The sequence below is a fragment of the Theropithecus gelada genome, chromosome 8 (genome assembly GCF_003255815.1).
Source record: "Theropithecus gelada isolate Dixy chromosome 8, Tgel_1.0, whole genome shotgun sequence".
Lineage (NCBI taxonomy): Eukaryota > Metazoa > Chordata > Mammalia > Primates > Cercopithecidae > Theropithecus > Theropithecus gelada.
The window spans coordinates 105,542,034-105,568,627 of NC_037676.1; the positions used below are offsets into that span (position 1 = coordinate 105,542,034).

The 26,594-nt window shown below is 38.7% G+C and overlaps 1 long non-coding RNA gene across 1 annotated transcript in view; it reads right to left on the minus strand.

Annotated features, from left to right (window-relative positions):
• Positions 1-5,939: 5,939 nt before the first annotated feature.
• LOC112630431 overlaps positions 5,940-26,594 on the minus strand; it is a 32,463-nt gene continuing 11,808 nt past the window's right edge. The window contains exons 3-4 of the long non-coding RNA XR_003120870.1: positions 7,553-7,634; positions 5,940-6,687 (exon numbers count right to left, since the gene is read on the minus strand). This is a non-coding gene — a long non-coding RNA (uncharacterized LOC112630431). The remainder of the gene's footprint in view (positions 6,688-7,552; positions 7,635-26,594) is intronic.

The following is a 26,594-nucleotide window of genomic DNA, read 5'->3' on the forward strand; positions in this document are numbered from 1 at the left end:
ATATCTACGTCCAATTATTAGCTGACCACAAAGCCGACTGAGCAGATTTCCATGGTTATACACTACAATGAATATAGACCTTGCAGAATAAGTTTAGCAATGTCATTAAACAAACAACAAGTAAAAACAGAAATAACAACAATCCTGGGGAAGGAGGAAGAATCAGATTTTCAAAGTTGCTGCATTTTATAATTTAAAATGTCTAATTTTCAACAAAATAAGAGGGATATTTAAAAAATCAAGAAAGTATTGCCCATACACAGAGGGAAACAAAAGTAGTCATTATAAATATTCATTGAGGAAGCCCAGATGTTGGACTTAATAGCCAAAGACTTTAAAATACCTATTTAAATATTTTCAACTAACTAAAGAAATATTATGTCTAAAGAATTAAAAGAATATATGAGAACAATTTCTCACCAAATAGAGAATATCAATAAGGAGATGGAACATATCAAAAAGAATTAATAAAAATTCTATAGTTGGAAGGTAGAACAACTGAAATTTAAAAGTTATCTAGAGGGATTCAACAGCAGATTTGAGCTAGCAGTAGAAAGAATAATCAAATCTAAAGATAGGCCAACTGACATTATCCAGTTTGAAGATTAGAGAGAGAAGAAAAACGAATGAAGAAAAATAAACAGAGGCTTAGACATCTGTGGGACACATTAAACATGTCAACATACTCATAACGAGATTGCCAGAAAAGGAGAAAAGAAACAAGAGTAGAAAGAATATTTGCAGACATAATGACTGAAAACTTCACAAATTTGATGAAAAAACATTAATTTACAATCCAAGAAGTCTCTACAAGCTCCAGGTAGAATAAAACTCAAAGAGATCCACCCATAGATGCATTATTGTTAAATTGTCAAAAGACAAAGATATAATTTTGAAAGCAACAAGAGGGAAGTGATTCATCACATATAAGTGATCTTCAATAAGATTAACAGATAATTTCTCATCAGAAATTGGAGGTCAGAAAGCAGAGGGATGGGGTGGGGGTGGGGGCATCCTGTCAACCAAGAATTTTATATCCAGCAGAACTAACCTTCGAAAATAAAGGAGAAATTAAGATAAACAAAAACTGAAAGAATTTGTCACTAGCAGACTTGTACTACAAGAAACACTAAAGGGTGTGTTTCAGGCTGAAATGAATAAAAACCAGATAGTAAGTCAAATACAAATGAAGAGATAAAGAGCACTGGTAGGGCTGGGCTAAGTGGCTCACACCTATAATCCCAACAGTTTGGGAGACCAAGGCAGGAAGATCACTTGAGGCCGGAAGTTCAAGGCCGGCCTGAGCAACATAGGAAGACACTGTCTCTACAAAAAAATTTAAAAATTAGCCAGGTGTGGTGGCATGCACCTATAGTCCTACATACTTGGGAGGCTGAGGTAGGAGGATTCCTTGATCCCAGGAGTTTGAGGCTGTAGTGAACTATGATGGCAACTGCACTCCAGCCTGGGCAACAGGGCAGTACCCTGTCTCTGGAAAAAAAAAAAATAAAAGGGTGCTGGCAAAAGTAACTACATTGGCTGATACAAAGGTAATATAAATCTTTTGTTTGTAACTCTTTTTTTCTTCCTATCTGATTTAAAATGCAACTATATAAAGTACTAATGTAAATCTGTGTTGTTGGGCAGAGATGTAATCTGTATGACAACAATAGGACAAAGAAGTGGTGGGACAGAACTATATAGGATAAAATGTGTGTATACTACTGAAATTAAGTTGGTACTAATCCTAACTAGATTGTTATAAATCAAGATATTAATTGTGGCTGGAAGTGTTAACCTCCCAAGTAGCTGTAAACCAGCTGCTCAGGAGGCTGAGGTGAGAGGATTGCTTGAGGACAGGAGTTTGAGACCAGCCTGAGCAACATAGCAAGACACTGTTTTTAAAATTTTTTATATTTAATTGACTTAAAAAATATTAATTATAATTCCCAGGACAACTACTATGAATATAACTAAAAATATGTATAGTAAAAGAAATAACATGGGAATTAAGATTATACACCAGAAAATATTTATCACAAAAAAGGCAATAATGGATGAATGAAGGAATAAAACATAAAAGATGAATAGAAAACAAATAGAAAAATGACTGACATAAATCTTACCTTAACAGTAATTACATTGAATGTAAATAAATTGAACATTTTAATTAAAAGACAGAACTACATTTTGTAAAAAAAAAAATCAAAAACAAAAACAAAACATGATCCAACTTTATGCTAGGTACAAGAGACTCCTTTAGATTAAAAGACACAAATAGGCTGAAAGTTAAAATATGGGGAAAATATACCATGTAAACAGTAACCAAAAGAGAGATGAAGTGGCTATACTAATATTAGACAAAATAGACTGTAAAATATGATGGTAAGAGACTCAATCCAGCAAAAAGATATAACAGTATACATACATATGCACCTAACAACATGAGGCAAAACTGACAGACTGGAAAGGAAATGAAAATAATTCAACAATAATAGTTGGAGACTTCAATATCTCACTTTTAATAACAGAACAGACAAAAAATCAACAAGAAAACTGAACACTTGAACAACATTATAAACCAACCAGACCTAACAGACATGGATGAACCTTGAAAACACTACGCTACACTTTTTCACACAAAAAATCACTTATTGTGTGATTCCCTTTATACAGATTGTTTAGAACATAGAGTAGAGAGAATAGATTAGTGATTTCTGGGAGTTGTGGGGAGGAGAAAAAGGGAAGTGACTAACAATAAGATTTTTTTTTTTTTTTTTTTTTTTTTTAGATGGACTCTCACTCTGTCTCCAGGGTGGAGTGTGCAGTGGCATGATCTCAGCTCACTGCATCCTCGACTCCCTGGTTCAAGTGATTCTTCTGCCTCAGCCTCCTGAGTAACTGGGATTACAGGCATGTGCCACCATGCCCAGCTAATTTTTGTATTTTTAGTAGAGATGGGGTTTCATCATGTTGGCCAGGATGGTCTCCATCTCCTGACCTCGTGATCTGCCTGCCTCAGCCTCCCAAAGTGATGGGATTACAGGCCTGAGCCACCACACCCAGCCATAAGATTTCTTTTGAGGGTGATAAAAATGTTCTGGAATTTGATAGTGGTGATGTTTACACAACAGTCTGAATATACTAAACGCAACTAAACTGTAAGCTTTAAAAGGATAAAATTTTATGGTATGTGAATTAAATCTCAATAAAAATTATATGAAATTGGGAGTTAGTTGTGTCTTAACACACCTTCAGCTATTTTCACTTGTGACTTATCTAGAAATATACCATATATTATTCAAGACTTCTGAGGTTGCTCCATTACCAATTCATTACTTTATATTAGATGTTGCTGTCCCAGAGTTCTCTTTTAAAACATATATCAATTGCCTTAAGGGTAATTGCCATATGAAGTCTCTAACTCCCTCATGTTAGTGGATTTTTAGTCCCCAGAGAATGGGCAAAGAATGGAACACCAGTTTTTTCAGGCTCATGACTCTGTTTAGCCCGGAGGGGAGCAGAAAGAAACATTCCTATCTCCAATTATCAGATAACTCTGTGTCCTTAGAAATGAGTTTTAACCTTTCCAAGCATTTCCTTGTAATTTGCTAAGTGAAACTAATATTAATTGGCATTCATGTGTCACTGGATTTTTGCTAAAATTTATGAGATATTAAGCCTGAGTTAACCAAGTTGGGAAGGGCAGTAATGGGGCCCAGCAGGGAGGGATGAGGAATGGAAAAGAAAGACAGAAGAACAACCACTTCCTCTTTGTCCACAAAATAACACTTGTTTGGCCCACATCATAGGGCTACTGCAAGGATCAAAGGATGTTGTGTCTGTGTAAGTGCTTTGCATCCACAGTACGCCACACAAATGAGAGGAATCATTCCTGTTTAATGAGCTAGAGAAGCAGTTCACTACATTATTAGTGGTCTGAGTTACTGTTCAGCTCTCACGTGTAGGATCTTGCCCACATTTTCCATAGAAAAAATTGGTCTTTAAAAGATTGGTGTGTTACAAATATGAAATAATAGCACTGTCATTAATGATTATAAATTGTTCAGCAACTATGACTGAATGACATATCAACAAAAGTCTAAAGTACCTAATCAAACATTCTTAATATGTTGACAGAATTTGAAACAGAATCAAGACAAAGATTTAAAAGCACTTTGTTAATGGGAAGATGTCAAATAAATGCCAGTTATTATTATGAATTGAACTATGAAACTTTTATTCATTTTAATTTTTAAGCTCATGTGGAAAAATATTAACCAATTTCTAATGCAGTCCTATGACAGTATTTATTGGTGCCATCTGCTGGAAGTTTCTGAAAAATTGATGAGGTGAAGATGAACAAAATGATAAATAGCACAGCACATTGTATTTTAAGTACACATAATCCTATTCTTCACATATTAAAATTAATGTAGGTAAAGTTCTTGGCATGCATTTCTTGTATTAATATTTGCTATGTGAAACATTTTAATGCTGAATAAATGAATGTGTGTCTTGAATTACAGCATCAAAATTCACTCATTCACCAATATGTTTTGAGCTGTTGCTCTCTCTGCCAGGCCCTGTGCTAAGAACCAAGCATGCCAGGAGGTATAAGTCACTGTCCCTGCTCACATGGCACCTAGGGCCTCCATTTGGTGGGGGAGAAGATGGATTCACAAACAACTAATGTAACACACTGGAAAACAAAAGCTCCATGGGGGAAACTGAGGAGGGGCCTCTCAAATCCAGGGGATAGTAGTTTTTTCCACAAAATACTGAAATTCACTATCTTTGCATAATTGGGGGAAAGAGGGAACTATTACTGAAGAAAAATCAAACTAAGGAAACGAAACCACCAGGCAAGTAGAAAATAAAGGTATAAAGAAAACAAAACTTTCTCCAAGCCTGTGAAACGTCACAGGTGTTAAGCAGTCACCATGATCATCAGATTAAAATTAGTCTAGCCTTCTGCCTATTAAATGCACCATAGATTTCAATGTAGAATATATAAACTCTGCAGACCAATATATTTATGATGAAACCCCAACATAATTTGCCCTACAATGAATTCAGACATAAGACTACTGTGATGAGCTTTCATCTTACTCAGCAGGCTCATCCCAATCAGTTTGCCAACCCCACACAAATGCAATCCTGCATTTTACATGACTGAAATTTTTGGGACCCCACCTAGGGAGCTTTAGTGGGGACTTACAGGTATGTGTAATAAAAGTTATCTTTAGACCAGTGGTTCACAAACTTTAGTGTGCATGAAAATCACCTGGAGAGCTTCTTAAAATGCCGAGTGCTGTCCCCTTCACCCCCAACCCCGAGAGTTTCTCATTCAGAAGGTCCTAGGCACCATCTGAGAATTCGCATTTCTAACAAGTTCCCAGGTAATGTTGATGTTGCTGGTCTAGAGACCGCATTTGAGAACTACTGCCTCAGACTATGGTAAGACGAAACAAAGACAAAATATTCATCAGCTTTATAAGCATTTTAAAATAACTTATGATGGTTTGTTCTGATTTTAAAAGAAATACAGGGTATATTGAAAAAACTGAAAAATAGAGACAATTATGAAGAAGAAAAGGAAAATCACTTAACATTTCAACACCCAGAAATAACCACTATAAACATTTAATATCTTTCGTTCCATATTTCTTTTGATGTGTGTACACCCACACTTATACATAATTGAACTCATTCGGTGTATACAATTTTGGCATTTGATTTTTTCTTTGGGTATCATATTTTGAGCATATTCCATACTATCTAAAAATTAGCCAACAGAGAGTACATCAATGATCAGGAAATTGTCTTGAGCAGCTAGGGTTTAAAATCATGGGACCTCTGGAAAACGGGTAGAACACACCACAGACTTGACCCATTCAAGGGGCAAAGAAGCTGGGGAATTTATCTTATATTTTTTCTTTGTCATCAGTTGAGGGCCAGTGCTTCCAACACTATTAACTTTTCAATACTGCTGGCCTTCCAATGCTTGGCCAAGAGAAAGCCCTAAGAAAGTCACAGGTGGTTCCAATAGGATGCCACTGGTATATAAAGGAACGATGAATAAGTATGGATAGGCTATGAGCGGGTAATCAATAATAGCTACTACAGGCAACAAATCTAGAGTGAGGATGAAGCCTCCCACAGAGATGACTTTGAGAAGCACATCCATCTAGTCTTCTAGTACGTTCATTTGTTTTTTAAAATATCAGTCCTATTATGAAGCAGTTACATCTTGCATTCTTTCTATTGAAGCAGTTTTTATAGAGATTGTCTTTCTGGAGATGTTCTTATGAACTAAGCCTGATAGCCTGCTGTACTCACAGCTTGGAAATGAAGGACCCTCCATCAGCTTGCTCTGACACCATACCTGCCAGCACTCCTTCATGCTGAATTATTGTCTGTAGTAGTTCAGCGTATCTTAGACTGCCTGTGGTTGTCTCCATATTAGCTCTCTTTCTACAGTGGTAGAGTTTTCTGAGATTAATGTATTCCATTTTTCTCCAAATCATTTAAGCTGTCTTCCACCTCAGCTTCCACCTCAGGTGGTCAGTACCACCTCACTATGGGTAGGCCAGTTCCAAGCTGTTTCCATGTTTATCTTCTTAGTGTGATTTTAGGGATGCTGAAAATCTTACCTGCCCCAAATTTTGGCCTGGTAGAGACAGCCTGTAAGAGAGCTCTTGGGAATAGTTATATCTAGGGGCCAATTATTCTACAGCAATTCCCTTTTGGAGTCCCTGAGTGTCAAGAAAGTCTTAGCTGAGCTATGGGAAGTTAAAAGGAGAATCCATGCATGTGAGAAAAGAGAGTCAGAGTTCCCTGGGGGCATTGTGGTGGTGACAGCTGTGATGAATGTGAGATTCCTAAGGGAAAGGAAGATCTCAGAGGACAGGAGATAGGGCTCTAACATCAGCTGCCTTTCAGTGTCAATTTCCCACCCACTGATAACTTTAGAGGATGACAGTGTGGTTTTGAGGAAGATGATAGTTTCTTATATGTGTACTGAACATCATAGGTACATGAACTAACAATGGATGGTAAATGAATCTCCAAAAGCAAGAGATGAGTTCCCTTGCTCAAGGAAGTGATACTGGACCAGCCCTAGCCACCTTTAAAGGAGCACTAGAGATTGGTAGAAGAGCAGTAATAGACCACTCAGGCATTGAGGATAGAAAGGGTTATACTTGTTTGAGTTCAAACCACTATGAGATCCTCAATAATAACTGTGTCTCTTATATAAGGCTCAGCAGTACTCTTCTATGAAAAATAAACAAGTCACATAAACCCTCTGAAGCCAAGGTTACCTCATACACAAAATGGATTTTGGGACTATACTAGGCCCTATAAATGGCATCCATATTTCCCATTCAAGTTCAAAACCAATCATGAGATAGCCAAAGAGGTCAGGTAGCTGGAAACTACAACGCCAACTTTATTAATAAAAGAGCTGATACTGGAAAACCTGGGCTTAGGTGCACAGCAAGAGTGGGCTTCCTAATACTGCATGCTAGAATTGGGCAGGCATATTCACCCAGTCACTGGCTCAAATGGACAGCAGAGACCTCTTCATTCCTTCCTTGAGGCATGGAGAGGCAGGAGTAAAGGCACAGTAGCTGCTGGTGGGCAGATTTGACAGAGACAAAGACAGAAATGGGAGAGAAATAGGAGATAAATGGATCAACCGTGCTTATAAAGATCTTTCTTCCAAACTCTTCCTGCAGGGAATAGAAAGTTACTGGGTGTATTGTACTAATGAAAGCTTCTCTGCCTGGAGACAGGTGGAGTAATAGGAATAAGCAATCATCCTTTCCAATAAGGATAATCCTACTTATTTGGCAGAGTTGCTGCAAGGCTTACATTAGGTAAAATCACATTCATGGTTCATCACATGGGCTTAAGCTTCCGACAGCTCTGAGTTTGGAACCATGCTCTGTAACTATTAGCTGGCCTTGGCAGAATACTAAACTCTTTAGCCTCAGTTTCCTAATAAATAAAATGAACATAATAATTGTTTATTTCAGAAGGTTGTCTTAAGAATCAACAAAGAGCATTTAGCACAGAGCTGGGCACATGATAAGAACTCAATACCTACTAGATACTTAATCATATTAAAGCATGTAACACAATGTCCAATACATGGACTTAGTACATAGCAGTGGTGGTGGTAATTATTGTTGTTGTTATTTTTATTGGCCTAGAATTGTCCCTAGGCTTCTTAAAATGCTATTATTTTCTAGGAAAGGAGGTCTTTTCAGTACTGTGGTTAAGATTACTTTCATTAGTTTTGACTTCTAACTTAACATAGCCCTATTTGCAAGGAGTCTATAGAAACTATCAACTGAGTCAGGACCATTTCCTGAGCCTTTCCCAACACCTCTGCTATTTAGAGGTCAGATGTCAGCAGAAATTCAAGAAAAATATGCCCATATTAGGAGAACTCTCAAATCCCCATGGAGCTACATTGCCCAACACCATCTGTGTTGGTTTCATGCCGTAACATTCATCACTTCCCAATTGACAGCAGCACTGGTTCTATTCCAGTAATTGTGACAAAGAACACAATACTCAGAAACTCCAGGGACAAAGAGATATATGTGTTCACTTAGTGTGGATAAGGGATTTTTACTCTCTAACTACTAGAGATCTAATAAACATTCCTTGAACCTGTGATACGGTGTCCTATATCCAACTTTCTCACAATCTCTTACTTTTGTTAAAACAGCTTTACTAAAATATAATTCACGTACCATACAATTCACCCATTTAATTGTTTTAGTAGAAACAAAACCATCATCACAATCTAATTTTAGAACATTTTTATCTCCCCTGAAGGAAACCCAGCGTCCATCAGCAGTAATCTCCATTCCCCCGTTAGGCCCTCTCTAGCCCCACACAAATGCTAATATATTTTCTGTCATTATACATTTTCTTATTCTGAACATTTTATATAAATGGCCACATATAAAATGTGGTCTTTTGGCTCCTTTCACCTAGCCTAATGTTTTCAAGGCCCATCTATGTTGCAGCATGTATTAGAACTTCATGCCTTTTTATGGCCAAATAGTATTCCATTGTGTGAGTATTCTACATGTTATTCATCCATTCATCAGTTGATGAAAATTTGGGTTGTTCCTACTTTTTTTTTGGCTGTTCTGAATAATGCTACTCTGAACATTTGAGCACAACTTTTTGTGTAGACATAGGTTTTTATTTCTCTTGGATATATACCTTAGAGTAAAATTTCTGGGTCATTTGATAACCTTAAGTTTAATTTTTTAAAGAATTGCCAAATTGTTATAGAAAGCAATGGCTACATTTCACATTCCTACCAGCAAAAATCAGCGTTCCAATGATATAGTTTGGCTCTGTGTTCCCACCCAAATCTCATGTTGAATTGTGCTCCAGTGTTGGAGGAGGGGCCTGGTGGGAGGTGATTGAATCATGGTGGGGGGATTTCCCCTGTGCTGTTCTCATGATAGTGAGTTCTCACAGAATCTTGTTGTTTAAAAGTGTGTAGCACCTCCCTGCTTTGCTCTCTTCCCCTTCCTCTAAGCATGTGGGACATGTCTGCTTCCCCTTCACCTTCTGCCGTGATTCTAAGTTTCCTGAGGCCTCCCCAGCCATGCTACCTGTACAACCTGTGGAACCGTGAGCCTATTAAACCTCTATAAATTATCCCATTTCAAGAACGACTTTTTAGCAATGTAAGAACGGACTAATGTAGAAAATTGGCAACAGAGAAGTGAGTCATTGCTATGCGGATACCTGAAGATGCAAAAGCAATTTTGGATCTCGGTAACAGGCAGAGGTTGAAACAGTTTGGAGGGGTCAGAAGAAGAAAGGAAGATGAAGGAAAGTTTGGAACTTCCTAGAGACTTGTTAAATTGTTGTGACCAAAATGCTGACAGTGAAATGGACAATGAAGTCCAGGCTGAAGTCGTATCAGATGGAGATGAGGAACTTACTGGGAAGTGGAGCAAAGGTCACCTTTGCTATGCTTTAGCAAAGAGACTGGTGGCATTGTTCCTGTGCTCTAGGGATCTTTGGAACTTTGAACTTGAGAGTGATGAGTTAGGGTATATGGCAGAAGAAATTTTTAAGCAACAAACCATTCAAAAAGTGACCTGGCTGCTTTTAATGTGGTCGTATGCATGAGCAAAGACATGATCTACTTGTATTTTAAAGGGAAGCCAAGCATAAAATTTACAAAATTTGCAGCCTGACCATGTGATGGAAAAGAAAAATTCGTTTTCTGGGGAGGAATTCAATCCAGCTGCAGAAATCTGTATAAGTAAAGAGGAGCCAAATGTTAACAGCCAAGGTAATGGGGAAAAGAACTAGAAGGCATTTCAGACTTTCACAGCAGCCTCCCTCCCATACAGGCCCAGAGGCCTGGGAGGGAAGAGTAGTTTCAGAAGACACGCCTGGGGCCCTGCTTCCCTGTGCAACCTCAGGACATTTCTCCCTGTGTCCCAGACACTTCAGCTCCAGCCTTGGCTTAAAGGGCTCCAGATACATCTCAGGCCACTGCTCCAGAGGATGTAAGACATAAACCTTGTGGTATCAAGGGCTTCCATGTGGTATTAAGCCTGCAGGTGTGCAGAGGGCACGAGTTGAGGCTTGGGAGCCTTCACCTGGATTTCAGAAGATATATGGAAACACCTAGATGTCCAGGCAGAAGTCTGCTGTGGGGGTAGAGCCCTCATGGATAACCTCTTCTAGGGAAGTGTGGAGGGGAAATGTGGGGTTGGAGTTCCCACACAGAGTCCCCACTGGGGCACTGCCTAATGGAGCTGTGAGGAGAAGGCCACAATCCTCCAAAGCCCAGAATGGTAGATCCACTGACAACCTGCATTGTGTGTCTGGAAAAGCCACAGACACTCAACACCAGTCATGAAAGCAGCCCTGGGGACTGTACCCCACAGTAGCACAGGGGTGGTGCCTGAGGCCTTGGGAGCCTACCCCTTGCATCAGTGTGGCCTGGATGTGAGACATGAAGTCAAAGGAGATGATTTTGGAGCTTTGAGATTTAACGGCTGCCCTACTGGATTTCAACTTGCATGGGCCTGGTAGCCCCTTTGTTTTAGACTATTTTTCTGCCTTTTGGAATGGGAGCATTTTCCCAATGTCTGTACCCCCATTGTATCTTGGAAGTAGCTGACTTGTTTTGATTTTACAGGCTCATAGGCAGAAGGGACTTGCCTTGTCTCAGATGAGACTCTGGACTTGGGCTTTTGAGTTAATGCTGGAATGAGTTAAGACTCTGGGGGACTGTTGAGAAGTCATGATTGTGTTCTGAAATGTGAGAAAAACATGAGATCTGGGAGGGGCTGGGGGCAGAAAGATATGATTTAGCTCTGTGTCCCCACCCAAATCACAAGTCAAATTGTAATCTCCAGTGTTGGAGGAGGGGCCTGGTGGGAGATGATTGGATCATTGGGGCAGAGTTCCTCTTTGCTGTTCTCATGATAGTGAGTGAGATCTCATGAGATCTGGTTGTTTAAAACTATCTAGCTCCTCCTCCTTCACTCTCTTCCTCCTGCTCCAGCCATGTAGGACATGTCTGTTTTCCCTTCACCTTCTGCCATGATTGTAAGTTTCCTGAGGCCTCTCCAGCTACACGTCCTGTACAATCTGTGAAACCATGAGCCAACTAAACCTCTTTTCTTTATAAATTACCTTGTCTCAGGTAGTTCTTTATAGCAATATGAGAGCAGGCTAATATACACATTTTCTCCACTTCCTCACCAACATTTGTTACTGTCTTTCTTTTTTTTTTCTTGTAACTATACCAGCATGTGTGAAGTGGAATCTCGTTGTAGTTTTTATTTCCATTTTCCCAATGATGTTGAGTATCTTTTTATGTGTTTATTGGCCATTTATATATCTTCTTGGGAGAAATTACTATTCAAGTACTTTCCTCATTTTTTACCAGGTTATTTATTTTATTGTTGAGTTGTAAAAGTTTTCCATATGTTCTTGATACAATACCCTTATTAGACACGATTTCCAGATTTCTCCCATTCTGTCAGTTGTTTTTCATTGTCTTCATAGTTTCTTTGAAGCACAAAAGGCTTTAATTTTTCTGTAGTCCAATTTATTTATTTTTCTTTGGCTTTTTGTGCATTAGGTGCTATATCTAAGAAACCACTGCCTAACCCAAGTTCATAAAGATTTACTCCTATGCTTTCTTCTAAGAGTTTTATAGCTTTAGCTCTTACATTTAGGTCTTTGATGCATTTTGAGTTAATTTTTGCATATGGTGTGAATAAAGGTCTAAATCCATTCTTCTGCATGTGGATATCCTTTGCAGAAAAGACTATTCTTTCCCCTATTGATGTCAAAACTAAACTAACCAGGGATGTATGAGTTTATTTCTGGACTCTCCATTCTGTTCCATTGACCTATATGTCTATCCTTAAGCCTATAACACACAATCTTGATTACTTGAAGTTTGTGGTAAGTTTTGGAATCGGGAGTGTGAGTACTCCAAATTTGTCCTTTTCTTGTCATTATTGTTTTGGCTATTCTAGATATCTTTTATTTCCATATGAATTTTAGGATCAGGTTTTCCATGAGGTGTATACCATAAGTTTTCATATGTTATATTTTGTTTTCATTCATCTTGAATATTTTCTGATTTTTCCATGTGATTTTTTTCTTCAAACCATGGTTAATAACATGTTTAATTTTTACATATTTGTGAGTTTCCCACATATCTGTTATTGATTTCTAATCTAATTCCACTACGATTGGAAAAGATACTTGGTATTATTTCATTCTCCTTAAATTTATTGAGGTTTGTTTTGTGGCCTACAATATAGTCTATTCTATAAAATGTTCCATGTTCACTTGAGCAAAATGTGTATTCTGCTGCAAATGTGTATTCTTGAGCAAAATGTTGATGGCGTGTGTCCTATAGATCTCTGTTAGGTCAGGTTGGTTTATGGCCCTATTCAACTCTTTCATCTCCTTATTGATCTTCTGCCTCATTTTTCTATCCATTATTGAAACCGGAGTATTGAAATCTCCAACTATTATTAGGAAATCAGGGGGAGGTTTTATTGTCGTTATTGTTGTTTTGAGACAGGATCTCACTGTGTTGCCCAGGCTGTAGTGCAGTGACCATTATAGTTCACTGTAGTCTTGAACTCCTCGGCCCAAGCGATCTTCCTGCCTCAGCCTCCCAAGTAGCTGGAAGTATAAATGCACACCACCATGCCCAGTTTTATTGCTTTATGTAGAGACAGAGTCTTGCTATGTTGTCCAGGCTAGTCCTGAAACCCTGGCTTCGAATGATCCTTCCACTTCAGCCTCCCAGAGTGGTAGGCTTACAGGTATTAGCTACAGCATCTGGCCTCAACTATTATTGTTGAATTGTCTATTTCATGCTTTTTTTTTTTTTTTTTTTTTTTTTTTTTGAGACAGAGTCTTGCTCTGTTGCCAAGGCTGGAGTGCAGTGGAGTAATCTCAGCTCACTGAAACCTCTGCCTCCCAAGTTCAAGTGATTCTCCATCCTCAGCCTCCAGAGTAGCTGGGATTACAGGTGCCTGCCACCATGGCTGGTTAATTTTTTGCATTTTTAGTAGAGATGGGCTTTTGCCATGTTGGCCAGGCTGGTTTAGAACTCCTGACCTCAAGTGATCCACCCACTTTGGCCTCCCAAAATTCTATTTCATACTTCAATTTTGCCAGTTTTTGCTTCATGTATTTTGGCATTCTGTTGTTAGGTGTATATATGTTAGTAATTGTTGTATCTTCTTAATAGATTGACCCTTTTATCATTACATAATGTCTCCCTTTGTCTCTAGTAATGCTTTTTGTTTTGAAGTCAGTTTTATCTATTAGTATAGCCATTCCAGGTTTTTTATGGTTGTTGTTTTTATGTATTTTTTTTTATCCTTATACTTTCAGCTATTTGTATCTTTGAATCTAATATGTCTCCTGTAGATAGAATACAGCTGAATTTTGTTTTGTATTCACTAGACCAAGTTCTGCTTTTTGCCTTTGGGTTGGATTGTTGAATACATTTGCATTTTAATTTCATTAATTTCTTTTTTTTTTGAGACAGAGTCTCACTCTGTCACCCAGGCTGGAGTGCAGTGACATGATCTTGGCTCACTGCAACCTCTGCCTCCTGGGTTCACGTGATTCTCCCGCCTCAGCCTCGTGAGTAGCTGGGATTACACGTACTCACCATCACGCCTGGCTAATTTTTGTATTTTTAGTAGAGATGGGGTTTCACCATCTTGGTCAGGCTGGTCTTGAACTCCTGACCTTGTGATCTGCCCCCCTCGGCCTCTGAATGATATTTTAAAGTTACTTTTGAAAGTTGTGTTCTCAGTTGCTTCAGGGCCTACAATATACATCTTATCAGAACCTACTTTAAACTTGTACTGACTTGATTCTAATTAAATACGAAACTTTACTCAGATATAATTCTAATCCTTTTCCACCTTTTTTGGGCAATTACTGTTATAAATATTATGTCTATATATATTACAAACTCAATGATAACTGGACATAATTATTACTAATTTAACTTTGTATCTTTTAAAGAAGGTAAGAGAAGAATGGAAAGCAGGCATCTCTTTATAGAGTTTGTCACCTTAAGTTTCCTATTGCCCTGTCTGGTTCTCTTTATTTTTTCCTGTGGATTTGAGTTACTCTGGTACCATTTCCTTACTTCAGTGCAGCTTTGTTTACATCTGCCTTCTATGTGCTGTAATTGCCAAATAGATTATATTATATTATAGTCCTTAAACTACAGTTACATACATATTGTTTTATGTAATTTCTTTTTATGTGAGTCAAGGAAAAAGAGGAGAAGAAATGTGAAATTATACTATCTTTTGTAATTGCAGGCATAATTACCTTTACTGGTCACCTTTTCTTTTTTTAATATGGCTTTGAGTTACCACCTTGTTTCACCTGCTTACAGCTGAATAATTATTTCTTGTAAAGTGTATACACTAACAACAAATTATCTCAGTTTTTGTTTATCTGGGAATGTCTTTATTTTATCCTCATTTTTGAATAATAGTTTTCCTTGATATAAGATTATTAGTTGACAGACTTTTTTTATTTTCAGCATTTTAATATGTCATCCCATTGCCTTCTGGCCTTCACTGTTGTGGTGAAAAGCTGGCTGTTAATCTTAGGATTTCCTTGTATGTGATTAGTTATTTTTGTCATGCTGTTTGCAAGATTTTCTTTTTGTCTTTCCACATTTTAAAAGTGAAAAGTGAGTGTGTTTATCTTACTTGGAATTCATTGACCTTCTTAGAGGTATATGTTTTCTATCAAATTTGGGACATTTTCAGGCATTGTTTCTTCAAAAATGTTTTCTGTCCTTTTTCTCCTCTAATTTGGTGACTCACACTAATGTATATGTGGGCGTCCTTAATAGTGTCTCACATTTTTCTGAGACTTTGTTCCTTGTTCTTTATTCTTTATTCTGTCTGTTTTTCAAACTGAATTATCTCAGAAGATCTGTCTTCAAGTTCGATGTTTCTTCTACAAGCTCAAATCTACTGTTGAACCGTTCTAGTGAATTTTTGATTTCAGTTATCACAATTTTCAACTCCAAATTTCCACTTGGTTATTTTAAATAATATCTGTACTTTTCTTGATATTCTCTATTTTATAAGACATTGTCATCACACCTTCTTTTAATTCTTTAAGTATGGTTTTCTTTAGCTCTTTTAACATATTTGTAATTGCTTCCTTAAAGTCTCTGTCTGCTTAGTTTATCATCTGGGTCCTTTTGAAGTTAGTTTCTATTTCTACTAATTCTTTTCCTATGTATGGGTAACATTTTCCTGGTTCTTAGCATGTCTCGTAATTTTTTTGAAAACTGAACATTTTAAATAATGTAATAACTCTGGATACTGATTCCCTCTCACCCCACCCCAGGAGAGTGTTGTTTTCCTTGTCATTTGCTTATTTGTTAGGTGATTAAGCTGAACTAATGCATGACATCTCTTTCCCCTGCAGTGTGCAGCCTCTAATGTCTCTGCTCAGATTTTTTCCCCCTTGATTTTATCTTTTAACCTGGATACCTACAGATTGTCCTTGGATTGGCATAAGCAACTTACTGGTCAAAGGTTGTGCTTCAGTTCTCTTAGCTAGTTAGATTTGTACTTTAATACTGGATGTATGTGTGATTTGTAAACTATTGTCACAATTCATGGAGTTTGTTTTTATTTGTTTCTGTCCTACATTTATCCAGTGACAACTAGCTTGAAGATTCCCTCTCTGATCATTCCTAGGAGGACAAAGCTTTGGGCATGCACACAGTATTCCAGAGAGCCAGGGATGACTATGATTATTTTTAAGCCTGACTTCCTAGGAGTCATCCTGGTGGTAAAGTAGAATATTGTGTAGTCAGTACTTGCTCATGGGGTTATATTTAAGTCACTTGTGTTGATGAGTCTGTGTGCAGGTTGGGGAATGTTTTCAAGTCTGTGCATGCCTTGCTCTGATTGCCCTGAGTGGGTGCAACCTAGCACAGGTACACAACTTTCCTGTGTTATCCCAGAAGAGCTCTTCTTAGTTATCTCTTTGCTGTCTCTTGGTTTTTCTGCCACTTTATTTGTGGCAGAGCTATCAGCTTCCTCTTAACTGTTCTCCGCAAAGATCTTCACTGTTTTCAACAAGGCTTTTCTCTATTCTCTTTTCCAAATAAAATCAGTTCCTCTGGCAGAGCTCTTTGTCCTTACGATCTGCCTTTCCTTCTGGGTAAAAATCCTATACAACTGCAATGAAGCTGAAGATAGAGACATGCTTTATCTAATGTGGCACCCCCCACCCTATAAGTGGACATGTGGGCAGGGTTAGCAGCCTGTGATCTTTTGGACTTGTTCCTTCTGGTATGGACCCTTTATTTTATGAGTTGGGATAGGGATGAGTTGTGGTCCGAGTATTCTTTGTCTGCAATGCCTGAGATAGAGCTTTCACTTATCAATAGTGACTGGAAGGCAGAATAGAGACCCAGTTCTCTCAGCCATGGCGGTCCAAAATTACCTTTCTTCTGCAGAATTACATACATTAAATACAACTCTTTTTAATTACATATATTACATACACTAAAATAATTTGTCTGCAGAATTACAGAGATTCTGCAACATGGTACTGAGGGTTAGGGGTGAGAATTTCTAGTGGCCCGCCCTTTCATGGTGAACCATGACCCCAGACTGAGAGAGAAAGAGCCGCTGTCTTCTTGGCTGCAAACACTTGGAGTAGAACATTTGTAACACAGAGTTGGAGGCAGAGGAAAGAGTAATGTAGCTGGTTGCAGCTCAAATGCCACAAACTGCCACTGTTCTTAACAAAATTTAGTAGACTTTCTTGAATGAATGTTTCTTCATTGTCATATTCCCTTCAGACAATTTCCAGATACTTTGATTTTTTAAAAATAGTTTTCATCAGTTATATCACTGTTTTGCTGGTGAGAAGATCCATGTAACTCCTGAGCCATCATTTTGGAAGTCCCATCTCATCCTCTTTTGCTATTTCTCTCCCTGATCAACAGTTGGTGGGAGGAGCATGAATAAGCAGGAAGTCAACAATCAAATATCTCCTTTGTGGAAAGTTCTCTTAAGCAGTTAGATTCATAGAAACTATAGATTCTATAGAAACTCATAGATACTATAGATTTCTATATTGTATATTATGGATTATTAGAAATAATAGAATTTACATTCTAGGATCTTCCCATCCTCTGTATCTTCAACCTCTTGAACCATTAATGAGTAGTATTAAGTTTGAATATGTTAAGTACAGTAGGTGTAAGCTGTAATTTTTTTGAGACTAAAATCAGCTGATTAATCATGGAATTAATCTAATTGATTATTTCAGTATTCCTAATAAATCTGATTTTAGGTTTGTCAATAAAAATTTAGGGTAAGATTAAAGATCAAGGGAAGATCTATAACTTCTAAATTAAAAAAAAATTTTATGTAAGTAATAAATGTTTACCATAGAAAAAATAGTTATAGCTCTGCTTCTCAAAGTATTTTGATTGTTTAGGCTTTCATTCTAGCTAATACTCACTCCAGCTTTGGTCTAGATAATAGTCACTCTACATTTGTTAAATCTTAACTCTTTTCATTTTCTTTCAATCATAACTTACTGGTTAAGAATTTAGACTCAGAGTTGGAGTCTAGTAAGAAACACTCTAGGTATTTCAAATGGGGGAGTTAATAGAAGAAAGTGCTGGAAGCGCTGAAGGAGTAAAAATGAGACTATGAGATAACTGAGAAATTAGCAACTGCAGGAATCTGTTACCACCCTAAGGCTGGAGCAAAAGAAAGGAAGAAATTGCTGTTACCAGTCCCGTCAGGCATTCATTTCTATTACTGCTGAGGCTTGCTATTGCTGCCAGAGCCACTAACACATGACCAGGGCCTGCAGCTGCCACCACTGCTACATACTGCTTACCAGCAACTGTAGCCCACAGCTAGTGCTGCTCAAAATTGCCAAAGGACACCACAGTCTGTAGCCATCAGAGGTTGTTAGAGGAAGAACAGTGGTTTCTCCCACCTCCCATCAGTGCTTTCCATTGGCACTGAGAGTTTATTGAAAGAAAATGTTGTTTACAGGGTCTAGAATTCAGGATTCTCATAAGCACCTCCTGACATGAAGCAGAATTTTCTGCTGTGATGGAAATGTTCTATAATGTGTTGTCTGATACAATAGCCCCTAGTTACATGGGGACTATTGAGCCCTTGAAATGTGTCTGAGATGACTAGGAACTAAATTTTAAATTTGTTTAATTTAAAGAGCCACATGTGGCTAGCGGTTTCCATACTGGACAGCATAGAGTTAGCATCTATGATGCAAAGCAGATAATGGAAGTATGAGATTGGAGCTAGGAGTAGGCAGGCAAATGATTGGCAGAAGATCATAATGCTCAGACAGACATGGCTCTCACCCTGGCTCTGTCACTCACAAGCTGCGTAGCCTTGGGCAAGTTCCTCAATTTCTGGCGGCCATCTGGAAAAGTGACAATAATAATAATACTTACCTCTTAGGATGAAAGAGTTATTGGAACAACTAAACAAGATGATGCAACTATTCTGCAAAGACCTGACTCATGGTAAGTGCCCAATAAATGTTCATTATAATTATCACTTAAAAGAAGTATTTTCAAAACTTTGATCATGGTGAACAGAGTAAGAGTTTGTCTCCTAATGTTCCTTTTAGCTATAATTTTGTGAATGTATTTGCTAAATATTTTCTTTCTCCCTCTTTTCTATGTTATTATCTTTTTGTCTAGCTGGTAATTTCAATGTCTTCTTCTTCTTCTTATAGTACAAATCATTTTTCCTTGACTTAATTGTCATACATTATGGAAGTTTCATACTATTATGGAAGACTGACTTAATTATCATATGTTATGGAAGCTCATGATTATGTCAAAATAATGTTTGTTGGATCTGACACCGTGATATAAGTTTTCTTGCTCTTTGCTGTTTTGTTCCCAGGGGTGATTTTTCTGACACCATTCTGACATGCTAAGACTTTAATCAGAACACATTGCACTGTATGTTTATGTTGACTTTTCCTTGTCATAGGCTTAAAGATAAAAAAGAGTTATATATATTTACAAGTATTTTATAATAGTTCTAATACATTTCAGAGGCTTAATTTATTAAGAAATGTCATATTTTGTGCCAAACCTAGACATCTCTCCCACAATCTCTTTTGCTCTTTCAGTGGTTTAAGAGAATAGATGAGCATCTAGAGATCTATCTCTTAGACAAATAATGTTGATACAGCCTATATATTGTCAGCTTCTTAAAGAACAATATTCTAATTGAAATGACAGGAATTTCACAAGACAGAACCACTCTTGCAACTGTGTTAAAGAAGCACCTTTGTTTAAGTCAGAAACGGTTCTAATGAGACAACCTGGGAGTGAAATGATTTTCTCATAGGGGCAACAAACAACAAAAAAAATTTCATTGCTCAACTACATCTTGGACATGGTATTTTTCTTAGATAACTTACAGGGAGCCTTTGGAAAAAGAAGAATAAACATAAAACAATGCTGAGTCCTAAATGGAACCAAACCCAACAATAACAAGATGAGCTGCATGCAGCTGCAGTGGGCTGCTATTCATAATATGTGATGGCACATCAGGCTTTTCACCAAAGTCAGGCAATGTTGTGTACTGCACTGAATTTTTCCTGTGGACCCTCTATTAACACTAGTGGGAGCTCTTTACATTAAAAAAGTCACAAGTCCCACAATTGTTCTGCAATCCTCTCCTCATATTAAATCTACTCATCATGTCTGGGGGAGTTATCTTTAAGGAAATCATTTGCCAAGACTCAGATTTTTAAAAAATATTGTAAGGCACTAGAATATGGAAGTGAATAATTTGCTCCAATCTTCCTTTCTACCTCCGAACAATATGTAGCCAGCGAAAGGAAATTAGCCCGTGGTCATTAGTGCTTTTCAAAACAGACTATCTAGTTGCCTGCCCTTTCAGTTACAGCTGCTGTGATGCCCTGTATTCTGTTTAACACCATTCTGTTTAACTCCTGGCATAATGCCTAGACAAAGAGGGCAATTTCTTTCCAACTTTGACCTTCCAGACAGTCATACTTGATCATCAAAGCCAGGGTGGCCTGGCACATTCCTAGGTAGCCAAGATGCTCACAATTATGGGATTATTTCATCTGGAAGGGCTGTGAATTTCCATTTTCATGCACTTTCTACACTACAACACTCCTACATAATTCTATTTCTGATAAAGGAAGTAAAGGAACAATCTGGAAGAAGCAATTGCTGGGCTATCAGATACCTGGGGACCACAGAACTGGTCCCCTTCCTTACACATTGAGCTGAAGACTCCAAGAGCTGGAGTGAATTGACCCATTTTCTTCTGATTCTTTCCAGGGCACCGTGCTGCTCATAACAAAAACGCATTGAATAAAATGCACAGCTTCCACTTAGTGGAGAGTGGGCAGTGCAGGGACGCACTAGGTGTCAGGCACCAAGCTAAGGGTTATATATACCTTCTTTCTTATAATTCTCATACCAAAGCTTTGAATTCTTCGTCTTGTTTTACAGACTTATACACTGAGGTTTGAGGGTTTAAATAACAGAGTTAGTAAATGACTGAGCCAGGATTCAAATACAGATAAGTCTGACTGCAAAGGCCATTTCCTCAAACCACTATGCTATACTCTAGTGTATATGCAGAACAATACTCATTCTAAAGAAGAAAGTGTTGTTCGTTGGGCACAGTGGCTCAAGCCTTTAATTCCAGTACTCTGGCAGGCTGAGATAGGTGGATCAGCTGAGGTCAGGAGTTTAAGACCAGCCTGGTCAACATGGCAAAACCACGTCTCTACTGAAAATATGAAAATTGGCCAGGCACAGTGGCTCACTGAAATCCCAGCACTTTGGAAGGCCGAAGGGGGTGGATCTCCTGAGGTCAGGAGTTTGAGACCAGCCTGGCCAACATGGCAAAACTCTATCTCTACTAAAAATTTAAAAATTAGCCAGGCGTTGTGGCGGGCACCTGTAGTCCCAGATACTCAGGAGGCTGAGGCAAAAGAATCGATTAAACCTGAGAAGTGGAGGTTGTAGTGAGCCAAGATGGCACCACTGCACTCCAGCCCTAGGCAACAGAGAGAGACTCTGTCTGAAACACAAAAAAGGAACCATTGTCAAGACATGAAGAATATTTTGAGACCACAACAGAAGATGGTGAGATCACAGAAAACATATCCAGAATATTATTATCCCTTAATAATAATGATTAATAGCTACCATTAACTGAGTCTCCAGTATAGGCCAGACACTTTATATTTGTTATTTTATTTAACTATCGCAATCTCCCTGTGAGGTAGGGATAATCATACTCATTTTTTAGGTGAGGACACTGAGAATTAGAGAAATTAAATAACTTTCCCCAGTCTCACACAGTTGGCAGATAGTAAAATGAGGCTTAAATCCACATCTAAGTGACTTGAAGCCCCACACCTTACTTACCTTAAGATGCGTTCCTGACCCATGGAAACTGCTTAATATATATTGAGCACATGAATAAATAAAGGACCATGAATAAACAGTGGCTGGAATGGAGCATGTATCTGTTATGTAATGCCCATGTTGGCCTTGATTAGAAGCTCTTAAAAACAAACGAGTAACAAATACATGTTTTGTTTTGCTCCAAAAGGTATAACTGGGACAAATCAGTGGAAATTGCAGACTTCCTGTGGCTTCCTGTACAGGAACCTGGCTTCAAAGAGTCCACTGCCTGAATGACCTTCAATTCTGTGATTCAGATTCTGTGAGTCTGTGTCTCTACAAAGGGATAATAAGGGAAAACATTCCCACAGTGAGAGCTGCCTAGTAAAACAGTGACCTACCCATTTTTGAAGATGTTCCAGGTACATGACCACATGCCAGAAATGTTGAACAAGAAATTATTAAATTGTGTAGTGTAGACGATTGTTTGGAAGATGGCTGCAGTTATTCCCTTCCCTTTACGCGTTCTCTTTTGTAAGATGACTCTTAAGCTCCTCCCATTGAGAGGTGGTATTTCCCCACCCCTTGAATCTGTGCTGGCTTTTGACTGGCTTTGCCCAAAAGAATGCAGCAAAAGACATTTCATGCCAGTTCTAAGTCTAGGCTTCAAAAGGTCTTGCATAGTTTCAATCTCCTTTTTGAAACCCTGAGGCTACCAAGTGAACAAACTGTAGCTAGACTAGCCTGCTGGAGGATGAGAGGCTACATGGAAGAGAATAGAAATGTCCCAGTGAATAGCTAGCCAACCTCTAGAAGCAGAACAACCTAGCTGCCTTGTAGCTCACCACATATTCATGGGCAAGCTCAGTGGAGACCAGAAGAACCAGCCAGTTGACCCATAAACTCAAGGGCAATAAGAAATGGTTGCTGCATGATTCTCATAGGCACCTCCTGACATGAAGGGAAGATAAAAGGAAGGCCTGATGTCCCTGTCAGAATAGTTCATGCCACTATCATCTGCCTGTATGTCAGAAGGCCTCCAGGGGCTTTCCTCAATGGACATAGTAACATCCAACATTAATTGGGCATCTTACTACTTGCCAGGCAATAGTCTTAGTGTTTTGCACAAATTAATTCTTAAGCCTCACAACAAGCAGCGAAAAATTGATTATTGTTATGAAACTGATTTCACAGATATAGAAACCATGGCAGAGAACTTAAGGAACTTACCTAAGGTACAGAGTTAGTAAATGCCCAGCCCAGTAATGGAACCCAAAAAGTCTAAAGCCACAGCTCTTGCTATTAGCCACACCACACTGCCTCCTGCTAGCCGTCCTAATGGGAAGATTGTGTGCAGGGACTATACTTGCACTCACAAAACCTAGTAGTTGCATTTCCTTATTATTTTCACCAGGCTTTCTTTACAGAGTCTGGGATGTCACCAAATATCTTGTTCATTTTCCACGTTTCTCCCACCTGAAAGTCATTTTCTTACTGCCTATTTCTGCGTAATCTCACTGTTAAGCTTGAAACCTAGAATCTATGATCAGGAGAAATGTTTTAAAAGACTCATTACCGGCCGGGCGCGGTGGCTCACGCCTGTAATCCCAGTACTTTGGGAAGCCGAGGCGGGCGGATCACAAGGTCAGGAGATTGAGACCATCCTGGCTAACACGGTGAAACCCCGTCTCTACTAAAAACATGAAAAATTAGCCGGGCGTGGTGGCGGGCGCCTGTAGTCCCAGCTACTTGGGAGGCTGAGGCAGGAGAATGGCGTGAACCCAGAAGTGGAGCTTGCAGTGAGCCAAGATCGTGCCATTGCCCTCCAGCTTGGGCGACAGAGCAAGATTCTGTCTCAAAAAAAAAAAAAAAAAGACTCATTACCAAAAACATGGGAGCAAGTAGAAGAAACACTCCTTTTCCAAAAGAGAATTAGTTCTCCAGTATGAGAGTTTCCATTCTGTTCACAATTGGAAATGTGTGTAAATCAGGTTTAAGAAACATACGAGACAAGCTTATGCAAAAGTCTTAAGCAGGGAATCAAATGCTAAATAAAATGTTAAAAAAGCAGGTTTAATAATCATGCCTGACATCCAAGATGGGTCAGGTTTTTTTTTTTTTTCTCCTAGATATAGTCTCCCTGAAGCTCAAGATAATTACAAAATGTCTTAAACCCCTGTTTTTCTTATTGAATACAATGGACTGCCAACATTTCAACTACAGTTAAACCAGCCCAACAGGAAAAAAGCCAAGGAATGTGTCTATTCCAACATTTTCTGCAAAGTCTGGTAGTATATAGCTCTCTGTTTTGAGATATCTTAAATGGAAATTCCATTTCCAAAACTGGATGAAACATGACCAAGATATATACACTTTTCTAGAAATTTCTTCCGCCTTATCTAATTTCCCCATTAGAGGAGGCAGTATCATTTATTTCCCTGCCATTGTGGGTTTTTTCTGAGATACCTCTTGGGGCCCTGGTGCAGTTCTCCCCACCCCTAACACACACACACAGAGTACAGCTTAGTAATTGTTAACTTAATTAATGTGGGGCAGTGGGAATCCCCTAGGACCCCCATCCCCACCCCCCGCCCACTGCTAGGGATTTGACCACTGCCTTTAGGCAGAGTAGTGTCAATGCCTGTGTGTCTGCACAGACCTTGCTTTTATTTCACCCACTATGTAACTAATGTTTTAGGAAACTCTGGTAATTTCAACTTCCTCTTGCCCATGCCTTTTTAAGGTCCAGATAGGAGCCCCCAACTCCTTCCACCCTTTAACCACCAGACTCTCAAAAGCAAGATGTCAGTCTTGTTCTGGGAAGTTTTCATGGAATCCTTCCTGTCCCCTCCTCCCCTCCTCTCTCCTCTTCTTTCCTTTTCAACTGTATTTTTTTGAGAAGCTTTAGGTTCACAGCAAAACAGCAGAAAATACAGAGATTTCCCATATCGCCCCCTGCCCTCAAACATGCACAGCCTCCCCGACTATGAACATCCCCCACCAGATGGTACATTTGTTATAATCCATGCACCTACATTGATACATCATTATCACCCGAAGTCTGTAGTTTGTGTTCACTCTTGATGTTTTATATTCTGTGGGTTTTGACACATGCACAATGACATGCATCTGCCATTAGGTATCTTACAGAGTAGTTTCACTGCCCCCAAATCCTTTATGCTCTGCTTATTTATTCTTCTTTCCCTCCTAACCCCTGGCAACCACCAAACTTTTTTTTTTTTTTTTTTTTTGAGACAGAGTTTTGCTCTGTTGCCCAGGCTGGAGCGCAATGGCGCAATCTCGGCTCGCCGCAATCTCTGCCTCCCGGGTTCAAGCTATTCTCCTGCCTCAGCCTCCTGAGTAGCTGGGATCACAGGTATGCACCACCACGGCCGGCTAATTTTGTATTTTTAGTAGAGACGGGGTTTCTCAATGTTTGTCAGGCTGGTCTGGAACTCCCAGCCTCAGTCTCAGGTGATCCACCCGCCTTGGCCTCCCAAAGTGCTGGGATTACAGGCGTGAGCCTCCACATCCGGCCCAATCTTTTTACTGTCTGCGTAGTTTCACCTGTGCATAGTTTTCCATATTTTCAGAATGCTACGTAGTTGCAATCATGCTGTAGTATTTTGACTTTTCCGATTAGCTTATATCTCTTAGGAATATACATTTAAGGTTCCTTCATGTCTTTTCATGGCTTGATAGCCCATCTTTCTAGTGCTGAATAGGATTCCATTTTCTGGATGTACCACAGTTTATCCATCCACCTACTGAAGGACATCTTGGTTACCTCCAAGTTTTGACAATTATAAACATAGCTGCTATAAACATCCATGTACAGGTTTTAGTGTCAACATAAATTTTCTACACCTTTGGGTAAATACCAAGGTGTGTAATTGCTGGATCACATGGTGAGAGTATGTCTAGTTTTATACGAAATGACCAAACTGTCTTCCAGAGTGACTACATGATTTTGCATCCCCACCAGCAAAGATTGAGAGTTCCTGTTGCTGTACATTCTTGTCAGCATTTGGTGTTGTCACTGCTTTGGATTTTGACCATTTTAATAACTCTGTATGGTATATCATTGTTGTTTTTACCTTTGTGTATTTATTTCATTTTTGCCTTTTGCTGTTGTGCATATACTATACTGTGAAATTTTCCTATTTTCCTCCAAAGTGTTTTTATAAAAGTCATGCATGATTGATGTGAAAGAGAGGCAACAGTCTCCTTTCCACATCAGACTCCCACTTATTCCATGCAGCCATAAGGGACCCAAAGTTAATAGTTTCTTATACTTGCTTGGAAATATATATTTTATCTCCCCTCTCTATCTCTGTCCCTCTCATTATATCCCAGTCTCACCCAACTCAAGCCTAGACCTGTCAATTGTGTGTGTGTGTTTTTAACTAAAGAAAATTTTATGTAGGAAGACAAACTTTCAGTTTGTCTTATAACTGTAGTAAGACCACAGAATGGCTTTTACAATCTCAGATGTCTCTAGTTGTTAAACGTCCCATGTAATTCTCTTATTGTCATTTATGTTACGATGAATTTGTTAATCAAATTAAAGACAACATTTATTCTA